The 25853-nt window shown below is 50.0% G+C and overlaps 1 protein-coding gene across 1 annotated transcript in view; it reads right to left on the bottom strand.

Moving 5' to 3' along the window:
- Positions 1-25160, bottom strand: part of LMO1 (LIM domain only 1) — a 138622-nt gene extending 113462 nt beyond the window's left edge. Inside the window, exon 1 of the mRNA XM_019629286.1 lies at positions 25074-25160. The gene's annotated coding sequence lies outside the window, so the exon portion shown is untranslated. The remainder of the gene's footprint in view (positions 1-25073) is intronic.
- Between the last annotated feature and the right edge of the window lie 693 nt (positions 25161-25853).

Here is a 25853-nt window from a genome sequence, read left to right as displayed (position 1 = left end):
TAACAGACAGAGCCCCTCTGGCCTATTCTGGAGAAAATCAGAACCACCAGCTGGCGGTGCTGGGGTTGCAGGCAGGCCAGTTAGGCTGACTTTCACATGTCAGTTCTCATTTGGGGCTGCACTGCGCTGGGAGGGTGGGTTAGAACCTGGGGCAGGATGGAGCCTTGGAGCCAGACCCTGCAGGTCAGAGGGCAATAGTAAGGGAAACATCCCCAAGTCCTCACTTCATTCCCCCTTGGTTTTGGGCCCCAAGTTATGCTAGGTGACCAGACTGTGAGAATCTAAAGGCCACCAAACCCAACCTCAGATCTCAAGGGGATTTTATACTGATCGGTTCTTCATGGTAGGTGTTGGGGTGAGGGGTGACGGCCAGTGGGTGGCTGACTCAGGGCCCATGACCCTGTGATTGCACGAACCTGTGATCTTTCCTTCTCCCAGCTCGAATATGCTGAACAGAAACCTGGTCACCCATTCAGCCCCAAGTCTGGCCCTTTCATTGACCCTGACCTTGGCACCAGGCCCAGCCAGACCTCCTACCCCAATGGCCATGAAATCCTTCAGGCTGTCAGCCTCCTCGCTGAGCTGCAGAGAGCATGGCTGCCTCCCTGCATCCATCTCTACCAGATTTCATCTTGAGGCCATGCAGGTGGCAGCTTCAATGACAGTGACACAACCCTCCATGCTCTGGGAGGCCTGTTTCTCTCCCTTAGTCTATAGACTCTTCCAGTTTGGCCAATCAGTGACCTCTTGCCTGTCTGGTCTGCCTATGCTGTGCCTACTGAATATAGCCCTTTCTCTCCTCTCCACTCTCACCTTGACTAAGGTGTTCTCTTGCTAGGGTCTTTGCAACCACTTCCTCACTGGCCTCCTCACTGACCCTGACCCTAAACCTTGGGCTGCCTTGGGCTGGGAGGATGGGTTCTAGCACACAGTCACCAATGATCTTTCGAAAAAAATCTGGTCCTGTACCTCTCTTAGAAAGCTTCCATTGCCCCAGCGCCCGAACTAGGGTATTAAATTGATGAAGAAACTTGCTGTCGGGGTTGTACAAGTGCGGGCTCAGCCTTCAAAAGCAGTGCCTCCTTAAATCTTGTGTCCTAGGGGCCCTGCTGGACTCACCCTAATCCCGGCCCTTCATTACCCTTATATCCAGATAAACCCCAGATCCCTTCACTTGGCTCAAGGCACCACTGCATCCCAGTTGCGGCCCTTTTCCTGCCCCACCGAACCCCACATGCCCCCGCACCCCACATCAATGTCATTCCCCTTAGTCACTCCCACTTCTGGGTTTCTGCACATTCCTAAGGCACCTTCTCCCCTCCGAAGCCTGTCTTCCCAGGCTTCACTTGGCTGTCCCCTTCTCTGGGTCAGCCTTCTTTGACCAGGGTGGCTAAGGAGTCTCCTCTGCTCCAGGGCCCCCAGAGCTGGCCCTCACACAGCACTAACCACATTGCACTACACTGGTCCATTTATGTGGCCCCCTTTCTCAGTGGGCTGAGTCGTCGTTGAGGGCCAGAAGTATGTCCGGCCCGGAGTAAGCTCTCAGTAGGTGTTTGTTGAATGAATGGCTGGATGAATGAACAAAACCCCACAAGTAGGCAGGCCCATAAAGGAATGGGCTGTTAGCCCCAGCACCAGCACACTGGTCCCTTCAAGAAACCCCATGCATCTGCCAGCTGGAGAGGAGCAGACAGATGGAAGCAAGTGAGGCCTAGGAATTCTTTGGGGGAAAGAAGCTCATTTCCAAACGGGAGGCATATAGACTATGGGAAGACAAAAAAAATTTCTCAAAATTAAACCAAAGGAGGGGTTTGGGGAGAAGGGGGCTCCCAGGGATTTATTAATGCACGCCTCCGAGTGATTCTTCCTCCTGCAATCCAGGCACTGGGTTAGCACTGCCTTCCAAATTATATTTAATTGGACAATTATTCAAACTGAAAAACCTGCACAGGAAACGAAGGCGGTCCTTAATAAACACCTTGTCTCCTCAGCCCCAAACAGGCAAGTCGTTTACTGACCCAAGAGGCACAATTTTGTCTTTGGTAAATTTATTTTGAAGTAATTGCCGACTCCAGGAGTAACCATTTTTCAAAGGGAAACTTGGCTCTAGCCAGCAGAATAATAAATTGTTCCCTGACCCGTGTGACGCCTAATCCCATTAGAAAGATGTGCGCGTAGGGGGTGGAGGGCGGCGCGTGTGAGGGGACGGATGGTCCTGCGCACAGCCCGGTTGCCCCGCTTGCTGTGACTGCTGACAGCCTCCCAGGCTGACTGGAGCATGATCACCAGGACCAGCCCAGACTTTCTCTATGGGAGCGGCGGCAAGGGCTGGGCCAGGCTGGGTACCCGGCCATGGTCCCCTGAGGAGAAAAGGCTACCACTTCCCCAGCCACCCCTGGGCACCACCTTGAGCCCAGTGCAGCCCTGGCCCCACCAGCCTGACCCACACACCCGCCCCTCCGCTGCCTGGGACAGTCCTGTTTCCGCTCTCCTGGCCCTGCTGGCCCCTGACCTGGACCCACCACCTTCTCTGCTCCTAGTAAGGTCGTGCAGATTCGGGGACACAGGGAGGGCACCCCTTTCACGCACAAGGCTCACACGCACGGCCTGCACCTTGGTGAGCAGCTGAGGGCCTTGGGGAACCTACTTTAATGAATAGAAGTACATTTATAAATAGCATAGCCATATGCAAATGAGCACCTCTAATAGCCTGGAAATGGGCTGGTCTCTGATCGCTTCCCTTTAAGCAAACACAGTTTATAAAAACTGGGGGGTTTTTTTTGAGGTGAGAGATAAAAAGACTGATTTACAAAGGAATTCCAACTGGGTTTCCCTGAAGAAGGAGGCCCCTTCTTTCTATGTCGAGTGGACCTCACTGCCTCAACCATGCTTGGCCCAACGTGGTCTCCACCAGGGGTCTTCGTTTTGGTCACTGATGCATCCAAGTACCTATGCCAGTGCCTGCCATTCAGTAAGTATTGTTCACATAGATGGACTCCTGGAGTCCCCGCTCTGGAGAAGCCAGGCACCCCTCCCTCCTCAGTTGCTTCCTCACAGCCTATCTTCAGACCTTGAGCACAGTAGAGCTTACAGGGTGCCAGAGTTGGTGAAGCTCTCGAGTATGATCGTTTCTCCTCTTCTCTTTTTTCCCAGTTAGGGAAACAGGCTCTGAGAGACTAGGTAACTTGCCCCAATTGCAAAGCTGGCCACAGGCAGAAGGAGGGCTGGGAGCTGGGCCTCCACTTTCCAGGGCCCCATCTCTACTGAGTCCAGGTTGCCTCCCAGCATCAGCCTGGCCCCCATCCAAGTGGTAACACTGTCAAAAGAGCTATAGCAGCGAGCGGTCCTCTGAGAGCACTTCCGGCTACACACCTCCATTTTACAGTCAGGGAAACTGAGATTCACAGAGTGGGGTCATACTTTGAGGGGGCTGGTTCCCAGTTTCTTAGACATCAACATACAGCCTAGGAGTTAGGGCCAGGCACCCCATTACTGCCTTTGGTGTTTGGGGGTCCTTAGGTCCCTGTATCTAGCAAAGCCACTTACAGGTTAGGGAGGCTGCCTCTTTGGGTTCTACCTCCTGGGTCATTCTACTGCCCCCACTCATCCCAGGAAGCTTCTGGACCACATAAGGGGGTAATTCCCACACCACATTCCCCGAAACCTTCTTCTTTGCCCCTGGCCATGGGCTCCCATATTAACCCCCCCACATGCCTAGAGTCACATCCCCTCCACAAATGGCTTCCTTCAGGATTTCCTGACTGTGGCCTTCCCTTCTGCACAGTGGGAGAAGAAACTGTTTCACATGATAACAACCTGAAAGAACTGGAGGCATTTAGCCTAGAGAAGACCAGCTTCAAGGAGAATGTGTCCAGGGAGGGCTATATGGCGAAGCAGTTTAACATTTGGGGGTTGGGAAAGCAAGTCCTGAAGTCAGACCTGATTGTAACCCCTGCTCCTTTTTTAACTAACGGTGTGGCTTCCAAAAGCCATACCACCTCTCAAAGACTGCTTTCTTACCTGGGAAATACGATGATAAATAGGGTCTAAATTGTTGAGTTGTGTGATAATGGGAGCTAACATTTTTTTGAGCACTTGTTATGTACGAAACACTATTCTATACACTACATTCCCTCACTCATTTGACCTGCCCTACAAGCCTGGGAGGTAGATAATATTGCCACATTTTACAGGTCAGGAAAATGAGGCACAGAGAGGTTAAGTTACTTGCCCAAGGTCACACAGCTAGTAGGCATTTTCCCAATGGACATAATCGACCTGACACAGTGTAAGCACTCAATAAATATTATTATTGTCATTAAGACTTGTCTTTTCCTGTACCAGTCCAAAGGACAGAATGAGGGCCACTGGGGGATCAAGGGAGCAGGTTGTATGTCAGGGAAAGTATAATGGAGCAGGGGAAGGGGGTCAAGAGCTGCCTCTAATGCTTCTGATGGAAGCATTGAGGCCCATCCCCATAGCATTTGCATCCACTGATTTACATAAAGAGCTAAGAAGTATACTAGGAAAAGGACTTGAATTTAGACCACACACATCGTTATCTATGAGCTCCAGGGCCCTGACAGAGACCAGAGAAAAGGCCCCAGGTGAGAGCTCACCCACAGTGTGATGGTGGCTGGCACGGTGGGCAAACCCGGCCAGGTCAGAGCCCAGTGGGAAAACGGGAGATGGCCCTGCAGGAGGCCGACCACCCTGGGAGCATGTGTGGGCTGGGCCCTCCAGAGAAGAAACCATCCCAGACTGAGTCACTAACTACACTTACACCCTGAAGGCCAAGCCACCAACTGTGGGACCTCTAATTGGGCATGACATGGAGGGGGCACCCCCTCTCTTTGAAAGGGGGGCCCCAAAGACAAGAGTTTCATTTGCCATGTGACTGGCAGTAGGGACAGCAGCGAATGCCCGGTACAATGAGCTCTCAGGTGACAGTGACAATGGGTGTGGCAGCAAAAGGTTGGCCAGGATTCTGGCTCAGTTGGTGGAATCTGTGAGCACAAATCATGTAAAGAGCTTCTGGAAATCCCCCAAAACACTTGGGAAAGGAAAATCTAGAGATGTGAACTGGGGCAGGGCCACAGAGATCCAGATGTTTTGCTAAGCCTGAGACATACGCGTACGGGTCATACCAGGAGGAACTTGCTAACTTCAGAGAGTCTAACAACAAACCAAGCAACTTAAAATAGGAGGGAGCTCCCTATACCTGGAAGTCTGCAAGAAGATGCTAACCCTCTGTCTGCCAGGGATGCTGCGAGAGGCTCCCTGTCCTGTCCTGGAGGTGTGAGATGAACTTTCCTGCTTCATCCTTTCTTTGTCTCTTTGCTCCCTCCTCTCTTTCCCCCTCCTCCACCCAGTATGTCCGATTTCCACGCAATGCTCTTCTCTCCCGAGGTTTCATTGCTCACACATCATCAGGCCCTGTGTCCACAGAACACAAAAAGATGACACTGATGATGCTCCAATGCTTACGCAAGGGTACTGTGGGCCACAACTGTGCAGGTAGTGACCCGTTCATAGCCTCGTGATAGGTGAGCCAGGTATTGCTATCCCCACTTTACATATGGGGAGGCGGAGACCCAGAGAGGCTGAGTATTTTGCTCAGCACCACACTGCTAGGTGTCCTGGCCCTAGGTCCATAAGCTTAGCCTCCATTCTAGGCTGTCTCCTCCCATACAGGGCAGTGGGTCTTTCAGGGCCAGGCTGAGGCCAAGAGACCTGGGTGAAGCCCAGCCTGGAGGGAGGCCCTCAGGAATGCTCTCTTGGCACCAAGAAGGCCCCTGCTGTCCTGACTGGGTGGCCTCCTCCTGTTGCACAGAGGGTCTGCGGCCCTCAGTAAGGTGGGTCAGGGAGGAGCGTAGCTGGGTTCCACCCTCGGAAGGGAGCCAAAGCTGAGAAGATGCCCAGTGGGTTCCAGTCACCACCTCAGGCATCGGAGCTGTAGCAGAGCACCTCACCTGTCAGGGTTCTGGGAACCTGCACTGTATCTGCCTGTGCTGCAATTCTGCCACTGTCTGCAGGAAACCTCTCAGAATTGCCTAAACCAGAGGTCTTTTTGGGGAGCAGTGATGAAAGTGAAAGTTGTGGCACTAGATGGTTTCTCACTCTGCATCCAGGGGAAAAATACCCAGGACGAGAGCAGGTGAGGCTGGCTCCCAGGGGAGTGGCTGAGCCCGGAGCATGCCCTGGGGAAAGGGAAGAAGGCGTGACAGAGGGGTCTGGCCTGGGCACTAGAGGGCACCCTCCCCACCACAGTTCGGAGGGCTACATTCTTGGGCCCTCTGCTTTCACCAAGGCTGGGGGGTGAGCCTCATCAATGGTCTCCCTGCTACCATGCCCACCCAATTTATAGTACCTCCACCCAACGGCCCTATCCTCTCCACTACCCCAGACTGATTCCAGAACATAGTTCTGCCCACACCTTGACCCTGCTAACAGGCTTCTGGTGGCTTCTTAACACCCCGGGGGCAAAGCCCAACCCCTCAGCTTGATTTCACCTCCCATCACATCCCCTCCCCGTCCCTGGGCCCCATTCCTTCACACCCTTACCATCTCCCCAAGGGCAATCTAATTACAAACTCAGGCTGTGCCCTCAGCTTTAAATGCTCTGCCACTCTCTTCCCCTCCACAGGAAATTGTATTCTTTCTCCAAAACCCCAACCCATTGCTCCTTCTCCCCTGCAGCCCACTCCAACACTTTGTTCCTCTCTTGAGCTCCCAAGCAATACGTATAAAAGAACAAACCCTTCTATACCAGTTAGTAAGTGCCTGCATTTTTCCGAGAGCGCTACACCATTCTCTCCTTTCACCCTTACAATTGTATGAGGTAAATAACTACAGCAGCCCCATTTCACAGATTAGAAGACTGAGCACAGATAGGTTAAGTGACATGCCGAGGGTCACACAGCTGGTAAGGAGTGGAGCTGAAATTCAAACCCAGACTGTCTGGCTCCAGGGCCTTAACCATTATTTTATCCTCATAGGTTTGAGTGTCAGTTACAGGCTTTGTTTCCTTCTAGGGTGTGGAGAGGAGTGCTTGGGCCTATGTCTACCTCTCTGCCTGACAGTGGGGTCAAATCCCACAGTTGGCTGATGACCCTGGCGGTGGGGGCCACTGATCCCTGCCTCCAGGACAAGCGCCATCATTAGGGGCATCCTGTAAGGCACAGGTTCCCCTGACGGGCACCATCTTCAGCCTCCATCCCTCTCTCCCAGTGCCTGGCCTTTCACCACTTTTCCCATGTGCCTCAAGCTGCCTACCAAAGACCCCCAGGTTGGACCTGACTGTCCCCAAATCTGCTCAGGGTCCCCAGGAGAAGGGCCAGTCCAGAGATTTCCCCTTCCAAATTCCCTCACTTCCCCACTTCCACCCTCCACCATGTTTGGCCCCAGAGAAGGGTGGGGTTGGAGCCCAAGGGTGCCAGGCATCTCCAGAACTCCCCAAGGCCTTCTAGAGTCCATTTTAAAATCTGTCATCCTGCTATAGCCCAAATTCCAACTGTTGACAATCCCAAGCTTCTAATCTTAACATCACTTAGAAAGTTCTGGCTAATATTAGACATAAGACTGCTGCGTCTATATTAGCACCATTAAAAGCCAGCAATTCTTAAGCAAACAAAAGATAATGTGCCCAGGGCCTGGCACAGAGAAGATGCTATTGAACTTTAGTTTCCTTTCCTTCCTCCCACTAATAGGTACTAAGGACTTGCTGGGGACCAAGGCTTATGCTGGATGCTGGGGAAAGTGCTAACAGACACAATACTGACCTTCATGGAGTTAACAGTCCAGCAAGAGAGACAGCCAAGAAAACCCACCCACAGCATGAAGTTTGAGAGCACAGGCAGAGGAGAGCCCAGGGAGTTGAAGACACAGTCCCCTACCCTAAGGGGTCTTGGGCAGGGACCCCTTGTGTTGGGCAGGGAGAGTCAGGAAGGGCCTGTGGGCCAGGCTGAGCAGTGTGGACTCCACTGACATGCTGACAGGTTCTATGCAAAGGAGCATAGTGATGAGATGTGAGTTTCCACAGGATCACTCTGGCAGAAGAGGAAAGGGGTGACTGGAGGCAAGGAAACTGAAGGGGATAATTAAAATGGTCAGGAGAAAGATAATGGTGACCTCTTCTAGGAAAGTGGCAGTGGGGCTGGAGATAAAGATGCTTCAACAGTATTTAGGGGCTACAGTTAATTACAGCTTCGTTATTGAGTGACAACTGTGTCCTAGGTGTTAGATCCTTGTGCTTTATGTCCATTATCTCCATCCTTACAGAAATAATTCCAGGGACGTCCTATCAGCTACATCCTGGCAGAAAGCAGGTGGCTCCCTCAAACTGAGTACTATGAGAAGCGTTTAATCAATGGATTGTTTTCACAGGTGTGAGCAGTTAAGCAAAGCTATCAAGAATGGTGATGTACCCTAGAGCTAGGAACAGTGCAGAGACATTACCATCCCTGTCTGGAAAGGAGATGGGAGGGGGGAATGGGAGCAGCTATTAGAACCTAAAGAGAGGAGAGCTATGGCGTGTCTCACAGTAAGTGTCATGCTTCAGTTGAGGAACACAGTGAGCCCTTGGTGGCCCTGCAGGGGAGGGAGCTAGAAGCCTCCTAGGCACAGGGCAGGATGGGGAAGGGTGGGCCTGGAGGGCTCAACACATGGTCAAGGCCAGAGGAATTGGGGACTGAATATGGAGGAGGAGGACTCAAAGGTGACTGAGGTTTGCGGCGTGGGCACTGATGGCAGATGGTGGTGTGATGTTCTGAGACAGAGGCAAAGAGAAAGGAAGACAGAACATCAGTGAGGGACGGCCTCTGCTTCCACTCGGAGGCTCCCTCACAGCTCACACTGGCTCCATGGCCCTGAGGACATACCTCATCTTGTCCCTGGTCTCTTTATGTCTAAAACAAAGGACTTACCAACTACATAGAATGGCCTCCTCATGTCCCCCACCCCAGCTGTTGTCTTTCTTGCTGCCACAACTCTGACATGGGCACATGGCTCTTGGAGCCCCTTTCTCCATGGGGGCAGCATTTTAGGGAACATGAGCTATCTGGAGACAATAAGGGAAAGTAAGGCCCAACCTTTGGTGTCAAACAGAACTGAGTTGAGCAGGCCCAAAGTTGCACAAGTTTATACATTTAGATGTGCAAAATCACAGGCCTTTATTTTCTAAAATTCATCTCATCTTGCTCTTGAACTCAAATTCCCATAGATGACTGGGGAAAAAAGTGGGGGAGATCCTTTAACTTACCAATTAAAGATACATCAGTCTTTTCCCAGTTTAAACATCTCTTTCAGGTTAACTCACATTTTTGCATAAATACTCAGTCTTTCAAAATTTAGGCTATCAGGGCTTCTTCTCTCCTCTTTCAACGTATGTTCATTCTACTTCCTTCTTCCTAAGATGGCAGCCAGCTACATGGGGCAAGGAGAAAGGCATTCAGCCCACGTGCTGCCCACTGAGCTCTCACTGGTCTCAGACAGTTTGGCTGGACTGGTTCCTGGTGTCCACTGAGGTGCTGAGTCCTTCAGCTCTGTGCTGGCCTCTGTTCATGAAATTTGTATCAGCCAGTATAAGCTAGATTATGCTGTGACAACAAACAGTTCCCAAATATCAGGGATGTGTAACAAAGACTTTTCATTTGTGTTACATGTCTATCACACAGCAGCTGTGGGCTCTGTTCCATATCATCACTGTCCTCCCTCTAGGACCCAGGCTGATGGAGCAGCTACCTCTGGCAACTTTGCTACAAAAGCGGGAAGGAAGTTCTATGGAAGATTTTGCTTCAGCAGTTAAATGCTTTGTCCTGGAAGTGGCACATATCACTTCTGTACATGACGCTTTGGTCAGAACTAGTCATGTGGCCCCACATGGAGCTGGAAACTCAGTCCTGCCCAATGACAGGAAGAGGAGAGAAACTGGAACATCTGACAAATAGCACTGATGACCACCAGAACAAGACCCTGGTTCTTTCTATAGCCTCTGACCAACCCCAGACCTATTTGAATCCACCATCACTCTCCCCAGCACCCTCTCTGCAGGACTGGAAACACAAACGTGCTTTCTCCCCCTGTGACAGGGTGTGAGGGGCTCTGTGAGGGTGCCCTTTGGCTCAGCCAGCTAGACACCTTCGTCCGCCATTTCTAAACCCCTGCATGGGTGGTGTCATCCTACCCTGGCCCCTGCAGAGCTTAGAGCCTCACTAAGGAGCTGGCCTTGTTCCCAGTCTAGGCTCTGTGAGAAGAAGAGACAACCCCCCTCACTAGAAGGCCCCCCCCAACCCATCTAGGTGACGGACTCCACTTCTCTTGTGCTTCCCTGCCAGGGAACCAACAGGACTGCAATGGCTGACCCCTGTCCTCTCTTCCTGCTCACCATTTTGTGGCTTCAATCCCTCTACTTCCTCTGCCTGTCGAGGGAAACGTCCTTCATGCAACATCCTTCATCCTCCTTATGCTGTGGCTTAGAGTAAAACTTGAAGATCCAAGTCTACCAGGCTTGACTCAGTTGTGTCAATGGAGCTTTAGAAACTTAGAAAACCTTTTCTCTCTCAGTCAAGTCTGCCTTGTGACATGTCTGTTTCTCCATGGACACAGAGTCCTGTCAGGGGAGCCTGAACATGAAGTCTGTCTCTCATTTTGCATTCTTGCTTTAACAACCCCCAAACCTTCCTGAGACAGTGGACACCTCTCGTTGCATGAAGGATAGCAGTGTTGGGGAGGGTGGGGGCGCACTTAAGAAACTGAAGAAAACCTATTCAATAAATGGTGCTGGGAAAACTGGACAGATAGGTGCAAAAAAATGAAGCTGGACCATCTCCTTACGCCATATACAAGAATAAATTCAAAATGGATTAAAGACTTAAATGTGAGATCCGAAACCATATAACTCCTGGAAGAAAATATAGGAAGTTAATTTGTAGACATTACCCTTACTTACTTAGTAATATTTTTACTGATAATATCCCCTTGGGCAAGGGAAGCAACAGAAAAAATAAATATATGGGATTACATCAAACTAAAAAGGTTTTTCACAGCAAAGGGAACCATCAATAAAACAAAAAGGCATCCTACTGAATGGGAGAAGATGTTTGCCAATGATACATCTGACAAGGGGTTAATATCCAAAATTTATTTAAAAATTCATACAACTCAACACCAAAAGAACAAACAACCCAATTAAAAAATGGGCAGAGGATATGAAGAGACATTTCTCTAAAGAGGACATACAGATGGCCAACAGGCATATGAAAAAGTGCTCAACATCACTAATCATTAGAGAAATGCAAATAAAACCACAATGAAATACCACCTCACTCATGTCAGAATGGCTATCATCAATAAATCAACAAACAACAAGTGCTGGCGAGGTTGTGAAGAAAAGGGAACCCTGGTGCACTGTTGGTGGGACTGCAGATTGGTGCAGCCATTATGGAAATTAGTATGGAGGTATCTCAAAAAATTGACCCAGCAATTCCTCTCTTGGGTAGCTATCCAGAGAAACCCAAAACACTAATTTGAAAAAATATATGCACCCTTATGTTTATTGCAGCTCTATTCACAATAGCCAAGACATGGAAATAACCAAAATGCCCATCATTAGATGAGTGGATAAAGAAACTGTGGTACATTTATACAATGGAGTATTACTCGGCCATAAAGATGAATGAAATCTTACCATTTGCAATGATATGGATGGATCTAGAGAATATTACGCTAAGTGAAATAAGTCAGATGGAGAAAGACAAATATCACATGATCTCACTTATATGTGGAATTTAAAAAATAGAATAAATGAGCAAACTAAACAGAAATAAACTCAGAGATATAGAGAAAAAAACTGATGCTTGCTAGATGGGAGGGGGGTGGGGATGAAGGACTAAGTAAAGGGGTTAGAAAGTACAATTTAGTAGTCACAATATAGCCACAGGGATATGAAAGACCATTTGGGAAATATAATCAATAATGTTGTAAAGATTATAGGGTGTCAGATGGGCACTTGTCTTATTAGGGAGACCATTTCATGGACTGTGTAGATGCCTAACCACTGTGCTGCACACCTGAAGCTGAAGCTGAGTAATTTTGAGCGTAACTATAATAAAAAAAAAATATATATATATATTCACAGGATGTGGAGTACAGCATAGGGAATAGAGTCAATGGAATTGTAACAGCTATATATGATGTCAGAGGGGTAGTAAATTGGGGGAGGGGGGTTATCACTTTGTGAGGGGTGTAAATATCTAACTATTACATTGTTTTGTACACCTGAAGCTAATAAAAAAAATAATAAAATAAAATAAAATATACGTAAAAAAAGAAACTGAAGAAAAGAAAACCATGTGACTTAATTTTTTAAAAATATCATCCCTTGTAATGCACAATATGATGACTATAGTTAACACTGCTGTACGGTATATTTGAAAATTGTTAAAAGAGCCAATCCTAAGAATTCTCATCACAAGGAAAAAAAATTTTTGTTCTTTTGGTACTTTTTTCTTTTTCTTTGGATCTATGTAAGATGATGGATGTTAACGAAACTTAATGTGGTAATCATTTCATGATATATGCAAGTCAATGCATTATACTATATACCTTAAACTTACACAGCGTCATACAAGTATGTCAATTGTATCTCAATAAAACTGGAAAGTAGAAAAAAAAATCATCCCTTTAACCTTGGTTTGAATTCTACCAGGTGTGTGACTTTGAATGAGCCACCTAACCCAGGATCCCAGAGCCTCCCTTCAGGAGACCAACTGGTCCAGGCCGGCACCTGCCACCAGCCTGGGCGTGCCCTCTCTGCAGGGGAGTTCTGCAGAGTCCTGCTGTCCCCTGGCTACTCCTGCTCGTCATTTCCACTTCTAGTCATGTGACTGTGAGCATGTTGGTTGACTTTGCCAAGCCTCATTTTCCTCATCTGTAAATTGGTGACAGTGATAGCCTCTATCTCCTAGGATTGTTATATTAAATTATGCAAAGCCCTTAAAACAGTGCCTGGTATAGGATAAGGGCTATGTAAGTGTATCCACCATCATTCTTGTTATCTTTCCATTTTTCCCTTCCTGGGGAACCCTTTGTGTCTTTGAGCCTTTCATCCCCAGTACCTGGGTCTGCCCAGTGGAGTTGGCTAGTTCCTGCTCCATCCTAAGCTGGCTGCCTCTGAACCATCCCAGGCCTCATGCACGGGGCCCCACATTCAGGGTCATTGTAGTGGCACTGGGGTACTCTGCCCAGGTCCCTTTGTATCCCCTTTACCATTTCTGTGAGCTTCTCCCTGGTCTCGGTGAGCATGTGCCTCTGACCACCTCACATGTAACTCTCCGGGTGACTTCCCCAAAACAGCTGGAACTGCTGAGCCAGGTGTCTGGAGTAAACATCCATGGGGTGGGCTGTACTATTCAGGGTTCTCCAGAGAAACAAACCAATAGTGTAGATAGATAGATAGATAGATAGATAGATAGATAGATAGATAGATAGAGAGAGAGATAGATAGAGAGATAGATATGAGGTGATTTATTCTAGGAATGGGCTCACACAGTTATGGAGGCTGAGAAGTCCCACGATCTGCTGTCTGCAAACTGGAGACCCAGAAAGCTAGTGGTGTAATTCAGTCCAAGTTCTAAGGCCTGCAGAGAACCATGGAAGCTGATGGTATCAGTCCCTGGCCTGGGAATTGGGTGCTGATGGTGTAAGTCCTGCTCTGAAACTGAAGGTTTGAAAACTAGGAGCACAGATGGCCAAGGGCAGGAAAAGCTGCCATGTCCAGCTCAAGCAAGAGAGCAACTTCCCTCTTCCTCTGCCTTTGTTCTATTCAGGCCTTCAGTAGATTGGATGATACCCACTTGCATTGGTGAGGACAATAGTCATCACTCAGTCTACTGATCCAAATGCCAGTCTCTTTTGGAAACACCCTCACAGACACTCCCAGAAGTAATGTTTACCAGCTATCGAGGCAAAACTTAGCCCAGTCAAATTGCACATAAAATTAGCCATCACATAGGCCTTGGCCAAAGACAAACAGGGGCTGGCATATGAAAGCCAGACTCCTTGCCCAGGTCAGGATGACCATGATGCAATATTTCGCTCTAGTGTTTCCCATGTAGGATCGAGCTGACACTACCGTCTGGCATCTGAAGTTGTCTGCAATCTTCCACAGTATCCTCTGACACACCAGCTTGGCTTTTCCTTTCCCAGCCCTCCGCCTACTCCCACTCCTTCCGGGTTGTCCTGGGGGCACCTCCTTAATAAACAATTTCTATACATCCTCATCTCATGGGCTGCTGCTGAGGGTCCCGCCCTGAGACTACACAGGCCCCACAGAGCTGTGAGCACGCACAGGTAAGGTGAAGGGTGCCAGCTACATAGAGCGCCTGTTGTATGCATTGCGCTTCACATGCCTTGTCTCAATCATCAGAACGGAGCTGCTGGATAGGACGCATTATTCTTCCCATTTTGCAGATGAGGAAACCAAGTGTACAAGATACCTTTCCCCCAAAACCAAACTCCAATTCTCTTCCCTGATCCTGACCGCTCTCCTAAACTCAGATGGAAGCTTTACTCGACCCCTGACCTGACTGCAGCCTACCTCAAACCTACCCTGACTGACCCCTACCGTAAATCTCAGCAAACCGTAAATCTCACTTTCACCCTGCCCCTACCTTTAACATCCTTTGCTACCCTGTGACCTCAGTCTTGGCCTTGGCTCCACGCTTGCCTTGGCCTATGTGTGTCAAGGGCCATGGCTTCATTAGTTCCAGAGGACCATGCTGGGCACCTGGTGGCCGCCAGCCACTGTCTGCCCTGCCTGAGGGGACCCCTTAGAGAGACCAGGGCTCTGAGTGGTTCTGGCTGTCCCTGCGTGGGTGACGGATGAGCTCTGGTGTTATCAGCACCATGGGAGGGATTCACCAATTTCCCTGCCTGTCACTTCCCCATAATTTCTAAAGCACAGTAAGCTGATTCCATTTCTCAACCCCATTTGACTCTGTCTCTGCCCCAGAGGGCTTCCTTGGGGCCAGGACTCAGAAGGGATAGCCTGCATCTGTGATTATTTTCCAGATGCTGACAGGTACACTGCTGTACAGTCACCTTCTGCTGGCCTCCTAGACAGATCCCATGCTGGGTCCACTCTGCCCTGGTCTCAGCACTTCTGGCTTGTCTGAGGCCTTGATGTCACCATGAGCACTTTTATCACCTTGGAGCCTGAAGGAGGCAGGTGAGGCAGATGCCAGAAGGACTCCCTGTCAAGCTGTGCCTTCAGCTGCTCTGGAAGATGACAGAAATCCTGACATCCTGCGAGGTGCTCAGGGACCTGCCTGCACAGGGACCTGCACAGGCAGGAGGGAGCGAAGCCAGGCCTGCTGGGACCTCGCTCCTATAACCTTCGTCATTTGCAACCGTCCCAACAGACTGAACATGAGCTGCCTCTACTGCTGTCACAGGACCCCACAGGCAGCGGGCAAAGCTGGTGGGTAGGGGCTGCATGACCCATTGTAGTGGTGGGCACTGCAGAAAATGGTTCAGAAAGAAATTGAGGATAGCAGGGTGGATGGATGTGGGAGCCTGGCAGGATCACCCCAGAGAACTGAAATAATTGAAGGCACAGCCCACCCAGATGACTGATGTTAACCACAGACAGAGTACTAGGGTCTCAGCCTGGGGCTCACAGGCAGAATCTTACCAAGAAGAGAAGGAGAAGGGTTTCCAGACCTGGGGCCTGTGGGGTTGTCCGTTGGTGCAGCCCCAACGTGCAGGGTGGGTGTTCGAGCACCTCCTAACCACCACCACCCAGTCCACAGCCTCAGGACAGGCCTTCCCAGGGCCCTGTGCCCGGGGAGACCAGGTGCTCCAGCCTGGCATAAGGGGAAAGTAGGGTGCTGATAGGAAGGTTTCATCTCAATATAAAAAACAAACTTGTAACCATCATAGCATCCCATTTAAAATAAAATCTAAAAAGAAGACATCACATCGACTCTCTGATTGTTTGCAGGCTTCAAACCCTGCCTGTAAAACCTCCTTGGTAATTAAGTAGAATGACTCCATTTTGCCACATAAGTATGGTTATTGCTCCTGGGTGGCTTCAATTAATATAAAAGCAGCTTAAGGAAGCCATTGCAAAGGCGTAATGAGTTTTTAAATATTAATTAATATGTTAATAACCATTCTAGGTTGAGGGTGAGGTTGCGGTGTTATTAGAGATGATTTCTGCTGAGGACCCAGGAATGCCTGTGTCCTACCCTGTGTAAGCCCGTTTCTGGGTGGGGCGCCTGAGGGAGCAATAGCAGACTAGAAATCAGAGCCCTCCTTCATCAACAGCCATGTGCCACCTAATGCCCCAGCGCAGTGCTCTGAGCGACTGGACTGGGGCACGCGGAACACCACTTCCCCAAACCTAACTGTGGCATCAGCACCTCCAGAGGACCTGAGGAAAGAGAAAGAAACCCTGGGAGAGGTTCTGAGTCCACTTCTCCTCCCAGGAACCAGAGGGATGAGCAGAGGAGAGGTGGCCACTGGACACAGGGCTCACGTCCTGCCTGAGTCAACAAGATGCCATAAGCCTGAGCTGAAGTCCACTGAGGCTATGACCATGGCCTAGTTGGTGTCTTACGTTCTGACCAAGCAGGTTGGCAAAGCCCTCCTTTGGCAGAAGCCAGGAAGACAGCAGTCAGAGGAAGGTCTGGCATGGGAAGGGGGAAGGGGGACAAGCACCTCCTTCCCTATGGTCACCCAGATTTTGTTCTCTCTGACTTTCTGGTCATCCCAGTGGGGGTATAGTTACCCTCTTGGGGTGGGGGTGGGGCACAATCAACAGCCCTTTAATACAGCTCTGTTCCTAGCTAGCTAAGGCCCCTCCATCCACACCTACAGGAGAGCTGGAGCCCCAGAAGCCCCTATTAGGTTAGAATAGGATGTTAAACGATGAATCCATGGCTAGCCTACACACTAGGCCAAAATATCACCCTCTCTTCTATTTCCCCACCTTCAGTAATAACCAGCCCCACTGTCCCAGCTAGTTCAACCCAGGGGTGCATGGGGATTGCCACAGGCATCACATGCTACAGAGGACTAAGCAGCAATAGAAAAATCCCCCGAAGTCTGAACCTCACATTCTTCTCCCATCATTAAGTTCTTACAGACAATTTAACGTCCCAAATGAAATCTCTTTCCATATGATAGTCCATGTCCAAAATTTCCCCTTCCCTGGTGTTTCTTGACTATCTCGGAGAGAGGGGGCCTTCCTAGGAGGCCTGGGTGGCATCTAGGGTATCTCTTTATCCTTGCCACCTGGACCAATTCCTCTGGAGTAGATTTCAAGGTTGTATAGAGCTAATTCGAACTCTCTCATCTGTGCCATTTTCCCTAAAACTTCAAATGAAACGTCAGCCACAGTCCCAAATCCAGACCATTTGGAACAAGATATGTCTACTTTTGCAATAAGTAACATTCCCTGAGTGAAGCAATAGTCTGACATCTTTGTTGGCAGCCACGGTCCATGGCCTGGTTTGGAGCCCAGGGCCGGGGAGCGAGAGGATAAGGGTCAGATTTCAACTGCATCTCTGACCCTGTGTGACCTTGAGCAAATGGGTTTCTTTCTGTGGGCCTCAGTTTCCCTCTTCTGCAGAATCAGAATGACAGCCCTGCCCTGCCCGCTTCCCACACCTGTGGGGATAAACTGAGAGCAAGCACTTTGTTAACTATAGGGCGAGATGTCAAGATGAGGATGCTATGTAACTGTGTTCCCTCCTCCTTTCCTTGTCCTTCCTCCATGTGGATCAGCTCCAAGGACAAGGTGGCATCGGTGAGGAAAAACCCCCGCCAGACCCAGCCTGAGCTACCTCCTGGAACCCTCGCACCCCTGTCCCCACCTCCATTCTTACCTTAGGCCTTATCTCCCTTCCTAATCCCACTCCTATGCTTGCATCCCCAGATAGAATATCCTAGGGCATAGGCCTAACGGTACCCACGTGTCCTCCTCTGAACTCATGCACTGGAGCACAGCCCCCACCAGCTCAGCACAGGTGGGAGGAGCATTCTCCCCCAGCATCTGCCCCCGGGGCAGGGAGAAAGTCCAGAATGCTGTGAGCCTGGGGCTGCCACCTTCTGTCCAGATGGTTTCAAAGTTGCTGGGACAAAGGGCTGAGCCCTTCCTGAGGAGCAGCAGCTGGGCTGGTGGAAGCAAGGGGAACGCTGCTGAGCAAACCCTCTGCATCAATTAGGTCCTGATTGTCGGGGAGGGGGCCAGGTGGGTTGCTGGCTGGGCGCCGGCCCCTCCATGGCCACAGCCTCGTTCCCTAATTGGAAGTGGAGCCTGGCAGGGCTGGGCACAGACCTCATGCTGAGAGAGGAGAGAGCCAGGCACAGCCTGAATGCCTCTGTTTCTGATCTCTTCTTGCAAGAAAAAGAGCAAAGCTACTGTGAGCTGCCCAGCCTGCAGGAGGGGACTGGACGGCAGGTTTAAGCGGTGGCTGCCACCTGCTAATTGCAGCTTCTGATGCTTGAGTGGAGGCTACAAAGGCAGCTGTCTAAGGGCGGAGGGTGGGGCTCTTACACTTTCCCATGCAGCCCCTTCCCAACCTGCCCCTGCTGGATGTTCAATGCTCTCAGGCCCTAAAAGGGGCTGGGAAGAAGATTCCTGAAGGTTTCTGGCATACGGGGTGACCAATAACGGCAGAGGTTAATATTCCACATGTGACTACTGACACAGAAATGGAGCCGGTGTGACTGAGAAACCCAATTTGTAATTTTATTTAATTTTAGTTCATTTAATAGCCACGTGGGGTTAGTGGCTACAGTACTGGACGGCACAGATCTAGACAGACGTGAAGAAGATACTGCCTACATTATTCCCAGGTCCCAAAGAGGGATCTGAGAAATGACATGACTGTCCCCTGACCCTGTCCTCTCTACCCACCAAAACAGGGCTTTCCTTCCTCTCCACGTCCGGTCTGGGTCTCCACCCCGGGAGCCCAAGGCCCTGCTGGCCTGGTCTTCCAGGAGCAGTCAACTGCTGAGGCCAGGAGCACAGCCTTTGGGGCCAGACTGGAGTTCAAATTCATCCCTTCTCTGCACTTACCAACAAACCACCAAGCTTTGCTGAACCTCCCTTTCCTTATCTATAAAATGGGGAACAATAAATAATAATATCCATTTATGGTTACTGTGAGGATTGGTTACTGAGGACAGTACCTGGCACATAGGAAGCACTCAATAAATGGTTACCTTTTGATGCGATCACCACCATCATCATGAGTTAGCATGCAATAAGCAGCAGCTAGATATAGAAGGAAGGACTGACAACTCTTCTGGAGGGAGACTAAAGACCTTAAAAATGCAGTTTGAGTCAAAAGCTTCTCCCTGAGTAACAGAGTAAAGACCAACAGAGAAGAACCCCAACACTGCTTTACCCACTAATGAGGAGAGGGGACAATACCCTTGCTAATTGAGGAAATGTGTCCTTTCAGATTTTGGATTCAGACATAACAATGGCTGCAAATTGGGTGGGGCTAGGGGGAGGTGTGCATGTGTTAGATCAGCGGTTCTCAACCTTCCTAATGCCGCGACCCGTTAATACAGTTCATGTTGTGGTGACCCCAACCATAAAATTATTTTTGTTGCTACTCTATAGCTGTAATTTTGCTACTGTTATGAATCGTACTGTAAGTATCGTTTTGTTTTCCAATGGTCTTAGGCGACCCCTGTGAAAGGGTCATTCGACCCCCAAAGGGGTCGCGACCCACAGGTTGAGAACCGCTGTGTTAGAAGAACTCTGTCAGTTATAGGAGCAGACAGTCAGGTACGAAGCTCAGCCCAGAGGTAACAGAGACAGGACAATCTACCCAAAAGCTCCCACGTCCACTGTTCACCATGGGCCTGGTGCTCCTCCTGCCCACAGCTGTCCTGGGAGACCTGGGTTGCCTTGACCCTTAAATGGGAGGGAAGGTGAGGGGTGGCCTGAGCTGCTCCAAAATGAATGGCTGATGTGGGAGCCTGCACTGGGGTGGAAGGACAGACACAGGGCAAGGGGTCCATTCCTGTTGGTGATGTTCAGGTTTTCCTAGAGAGAGGTAGGCGGGATTTCAGACAGATTGGTTTGCAGACCTGTGCTGGGGCAGTGAGCCTTGTAGTTGGGGGAGACAGATAAGTGGAGAGCACCCAGAAGTCAACACCCAAAGGTCTGTGGCCTGTGGTGACATGCTTGGGAGATTCTGAAGGAAGTCCTGTTGGCATGAGCTCTAAATTTGCCCCCTGTGTGGCATAATTCCTATCAGCCCCAGCCCAGGTGTCTGGAGAGCCTGAAGCCCCCCCCCCACACACACACACCCCATCTCTGCTGGCACTGGGAAAGAGTGACTTCAGCTGTCAGATGGCTGGACTGTGTGTGACCCACCGTTTTGGGCACTGGTGGTTGTCAGTGGTGATCCACAGACCTTGGTGAAGCTGGGAGCTCCCAGCGATGACCTGTCATGCCAGGGGAACACTCTGGAGAGACAGGAGCCTGACCCCAAGGTGACTCTCAGGTAGAGGAAGCTGTCCCTGCAAGGGGAGGGGGAGCCACACAGCTGGATTGCATTGAACAAAATAAAGACCAGGAACTGCGGAGGCCTGGGGCTGGGGTGCTTGGGCCCCCTGCTCATCCCTGCCTCCCTGCCTGCCTGCCTGCCATCACACCACCCCGCCCTCCACTGAGCAGGGCTGTCATCAGACTCATTGGCTCCCAAGTTCTGAAATGAACTCTGCTCCAAGTAATTACAGCTCTTCAAGTTTCCCGTCCTCTGTTTAAAGAATTCGTCCTCTCGCCCTCAATGCCCCATCAGCTCCCTAATTAGCAGCGCACAGTGCGATTACACATTCTCTGCAGCTCACTGGGTCCAGCCCCTAATGAGTGTTTGTGGACAGCTGGGAGCCAGGCCTCCGTTGCGCCCCTCGAGCCAGGAGTCAGGGCCCAGGAGTGCGAGCTGTCAGCTCCGTGATGGGGCTGGAGCTGGTCGCAGCCCCGCGGGCCTCCAGGAGGAAAGGCCTTGAAATATAAATGAAGATGAATATTCATATTTGGTTCAATAAGTGCCAACTATTAATATACATGTCTGTCGGGAAGAGGAGGCAGCACAGAGCCAATTCTGCCAGGCATAATTGGACTCCTAATTCACAATTAGCCTTGAGCTCTAGTCCTCTGCACAGCCAGAATCTGGGCTTCAAACTACCGGAGGGAAAGGAGACCGGCCTGCAGGGAAGGCCCTACACACCTGAGGGTGCCTCTGCCCTAAGACCCCTAGAAGACGACCGGGGAGACAAGAGGGGCTTGCAATCTCCTCCAGGAATCCCAAAGGGATTATGGGAACTATATCCTTCAAGTAGACCCCAGAGTCACATTGGAATGATGCACACTGCTCCTATGTGGGGCTGGCAGCTCAAGGGACTCACACCTAGTCTATAACCATAGCTCCACACCAGGAAATGTCTAGAGGTATGTTGGAACAGAAGCCAGAAAATGGTATGGCACTCAGCCCTACAGTGGCATGGCTGCTGTCCACTCTGAAGGCTGGCTTCCCGGGGCCCAGCCTTTGTGACCAGAGGGACTCCAGTCCCCGCTCCACCCAGGCTCCTGGTGTCACTCAGCCTCTCTTCCTAGCCCTCTCTTGCTTCCCCTGACTCGACTCAGATCTCCTCCATTATGACGCAGCTGCCACCAGTCCTCCTCCATACCCTCAAAATCATGGACTGCCTGCACGTGGCCATTGAGCATTGTCCTCTCCTGCTATGCATCCTCATCTCAGAGACACCAGAGAAGACTTCTGGGTTTGGGACTGGAAGGAGTCACAGCCCAGGGGGATGGCATGTCTGAGCCCTGGGAATGAACCCACACCACCAGGGCAGCTATGTAGATCCCCTTTGAGCCAATAGCCCAGTCCCGCCTCCAGTGCATTCGTGGGTGGGGGCACCAGGACACAGGTGGCTCAGCTCTAGATGTGCCCCAGCCAGGGGAGAGGCTGACTGCCACTGGGTTAAAGGCCTGCCTCTGCCCTCCAGCCAAGGTCCAAACCCATCAGGACTTACACAGCTCCAGTGGGGATGGGAAATGGGCACTCATAATGCCAGCCTGAGAGTGTCTTCGAGGTGCTGCTAAAGAATGCCTGGAAGGTGAAAAAGGAACCTTCAAGCTTGTCCAGGGACACTTCTGTCTGAGCAATGGTCAGGAGCAGGCTGGAACCGTGAGAGGGAGGTGGGAGTTGTGACAAGGCCCCCTAGCAGGCCTGGTCTGATCTGGGTCTAGAGCATTGCATCCTCTCAACAGCATGGAGGTAAATGTTGTCTCCATTTTACAGATGCGAAGGCTGAGGCAGAGAGGTTAAGTAGAGGGAACAGAGATGAAGACTGAGCACAGACAAGGCCACTCACCAGTAGGATATCCCAAAGTCTGAAAAATGGCAGCGCCACATGGGGCCTGCAGGAGCGGGGTGGCGCCCATCACAGGCAAGTGTGAGGGGTTTGAAATGGGCTTGCTCCCTCTTTCTCTTCCCCTTCCCTTCCCTTCCTTTTAAGAACAATTTTGTCCAAAAGCTATTAGGTGAGGCCAAGTAAGGTCAATGTCTGCACCAGAGGCCAGAGGAAACCACAGCAGCCTAGAGGAGGCTGTGCAGTGTGGGAACCTGAGCATGAGCTCACGTGATGGATGGTCTCCCACAGTGGGTCTGAGCACAGACAGGGTGAGGATGGCACCGGGTGGGAGAGTGGTGCAGCAAGAGAGCCTGACAACAGAGAAGGGGACTGAGCAAATACATAGATCTATTGAGGCTGATGGGATCCATGTTTCTTTCACACTGTGGGGTAAGGGAGTTGCAAATAAGGGCAAAAACTGGAATGAACCCTGGGTTAGAACTGGAGGTACCAACGTGAACTCACTGTCTTCAATAGAGATATAGATGAGATAGAGATAGATAGATAGACAGATAATAGATAGATGATAGATAATAGATGATAGATAGAAGATAGATAGATAAAAGATAGCAAAAATATAAATGTAAATGTGATCTATTGATGGATCAATCTATATTCATATATTCCTTAGTTCAGTCCACTGAGAGGGCCTGGGAGCAGCAACTCACCAGTAGAAAAGAATATACCTTGTACCCAGATCTTGAATTCCAAATATAATTGTCCACTGAAATGAACCAGGGCTTCTTGGAGAAATGGCTGATTCCTGGGCTGCCGCAGGGAAAGGATAAGATGAACCTAGGGTGTCTCATTGTGCCAAAAAGCAAGTGTGAGCTCAAATAACGATGGGGATATATCATAAGAAAACAGAAGCCAGCCTGAAAGGGCTCCCACTGGTCAAATCTGGGGCAATTTGAACATCAAAATAAATAATGATAGAAGTTTATAACCCATTGAATAAAATAGGAAACCATGAATCCATACTGACATAAATGAATAAATTGAAAATTTAATGAGGAATGGGGTATTTACATAATCTCAAAGTACCTTCCCACATAGTTATTAATTACAAAGGGAAAAAGAGTAATTTTACAGTGGAGGAGCCTGGCAGACACCATCTTAATCAAGTGATCGAAGTGAACTTCAGTAATGGAACAAATCAAAACCGTGCACCACCGCATTGGATGCAATGAAAAGAACTCTACATCACTTCTGTCATATTCCTGCCAAAAAACGCACAGCCTGAACCAAAGCTTGAGGAGCATTAGACAAACCCAAACTGAGAGACATTCTACCACATACCTGGTTTGTAGTTTCAGAGGTGACAAGGTGAGGAGAGGCTGAGAAACTGTTCTATATTGAAGCAGAGGAAAGAAATCTGACAACTTAATGAGACATGTGATCCAAACACCTGGATCCTTTTGCTGTAAAGAACATCATTGGGACAGTTGGAGCTTGAGTGGGATCTGAAGACCACGTGGTAGTTATGTGTCAGTGTTAGTCTGCTGATTTGACTGGCTGTATGGTGGTTATGTAGATGTCCTTCTTTGTAGGAAATACTAAAGCATGGGGCGGGCGTGCGGGCATCATGTAGGCAACTTATTTTCAAGTTGTCAGGGAAAAAGACAGTTACGTATATTGTACTTGCCACTTTTCTGTAAAGCTGAGGTTACTGCAAAATAAAATAAATAAATTTTAAAAGGTGGGGCGAGGTCCTGGTCTGGGCTGAAGCCCAAAGCTGAAAAACCGAGGGCACAGTTGCATATTCCAGGGGAGGTGCTAACAGGAGAGAAAAGGCAGACATCGAAGAAAGATTTGGGAGCCAGGATTTCTCTGGGGGCAGTTGCCTGATAGCTCCTGCACAGTTTGAAGGCCAGTGGTCAGCTGGAGCTGTCTGTGCGGCAAAGAGAAGAGAACCCACCACTCCAGGGTGGTCTGCACTGGCAGTTTGGTGAGGACGTCCGTAGGAGCAAGGGAAAGGTGGCAGGGCTCCAGTTTTCTTGGAAGAATCCTACCCAGGGAGACTGTCTGGCAGGGCATGGTGATTTCAGGAGCTGACTCCAACAGGAAGGGCACGCAGAAGCCCAGAGTGGTTGTACGGACACAGTGAGCTGACCTCTGAGCGCCCTAGGCCTAGGCAGGGCAGGGCCGGGGTGGGGTGAGGTTGGGGGCTGGTCCAGGACCTCAATACAGCCACTGCCTCTGATCCCAGTCTGTTCCCAGCTGCTGCTCAGGTGAAGGTATTTGTAATAGTCAACTATTACGGTGACATTACTGTATAACAATCCACCCCAGAACTCCATGGCTTATAACAACATTTCTTTTCTCACTCTGGTCTGCAGATTGGGTGGGTGACCAGTTCAGGATGCAGGCTGGCTGGGCTGGCTGCAGGTTTTTGTTGGGTTCAGGCCACCTCCTCAGGCCACCTCCTCAGGCCCAGAAGAAGGGACAATAGCTCCCTGGCCATGTGCTACTCACACCATCAGAGAAGACAACGGGCTGAGCAGAGGAAGCACAATGCCTCCTCCCAGAGCCCCCAAACAAGTCACAGGATATGTTAATCTTTTACTGCTGTGTAACAAACTACCATTCATTTAGCAACTTAAAACAACACCCCTTTATTAACTCACAGTCTGGATGGTTCTCTGCTCTGGCTGAAATCAAGGTAGCAGCTAATTGCAGTCTCATCTAGAGCTCAGGATCCTCTTTCAAGATCATTTCTGCTGTTGCAGCTGTAGCATTGCTCCTGCGCCTGGAGTGCTGAAGTCCCTGCTGCCCTGTGTGCTGTCAGCCAGGGCTCTCTCAGCTTCTAGAAGCCGCCCACATTCTTTGTCACATGGCCCCCTCCACCTGCAAGCTAGCAATGGTGCAACAAATCTTTCACGTGCTTTGAATCTTTCTGGCTTCCCTCTCTACTGCTAACCAGAGAATTTGCTCTGCTTTAGAAGGCTCACCTGATTGGGTCAGGCCCACCTGGATAATCTCTGCATCTTAAAATCAGCTGACTTGGGACTTAATTACATCTACAAAAGCCCTTCACAGCAGTACCTAGATTAGTTGTTTCATTGAATAAGTAGGAGTCTGGAATCTGGATAGGGGGCAACTTGAGAATTCTGCATACCACACATGGCCAAACCCAACACCTATGGATGGGAAAACATGCACATCCCAGAGAAAGGAAAGCAAAAATTTACTGAACCATCATCCAATCTATCACAGTGTTCCTGGAAGACCTTCTCAAAATCCACCCAGCTATCTACCAGTCAATCTTCAGCAGTACTAGGGCAGGGCCCAAGAGAATGGAAGGGCCACAAGCCTGTTCCCAAGATACTCCATCACTGTCCTCTTCCCAGGATGGCCCTGGGCCTGGACCTGGTGTCTGAGCCCCACACAGGGACCCTTCTGAACTC

The sequence above is a fragment of the Hipposideros armiger genome, unplaced genomic scaffold, assembly GCF_001890085.2.
Source record: "Hipposideros armiger isolate ML-2016 unplaced genomic scaffold, ASM189008v1 scaffold_834, whole genome shotgun sequence".
NCBI classification, from domain to species: domain Eukaryota; kingdom Metazoa; phylum Chordata; class Mammalia; order Chiroptera; family Hipposideridae; genus Hipposideros; species Hipposideros armiger.
This window is presented reverse-complemented; position numbering and strand designations above follow the sequence as displayed.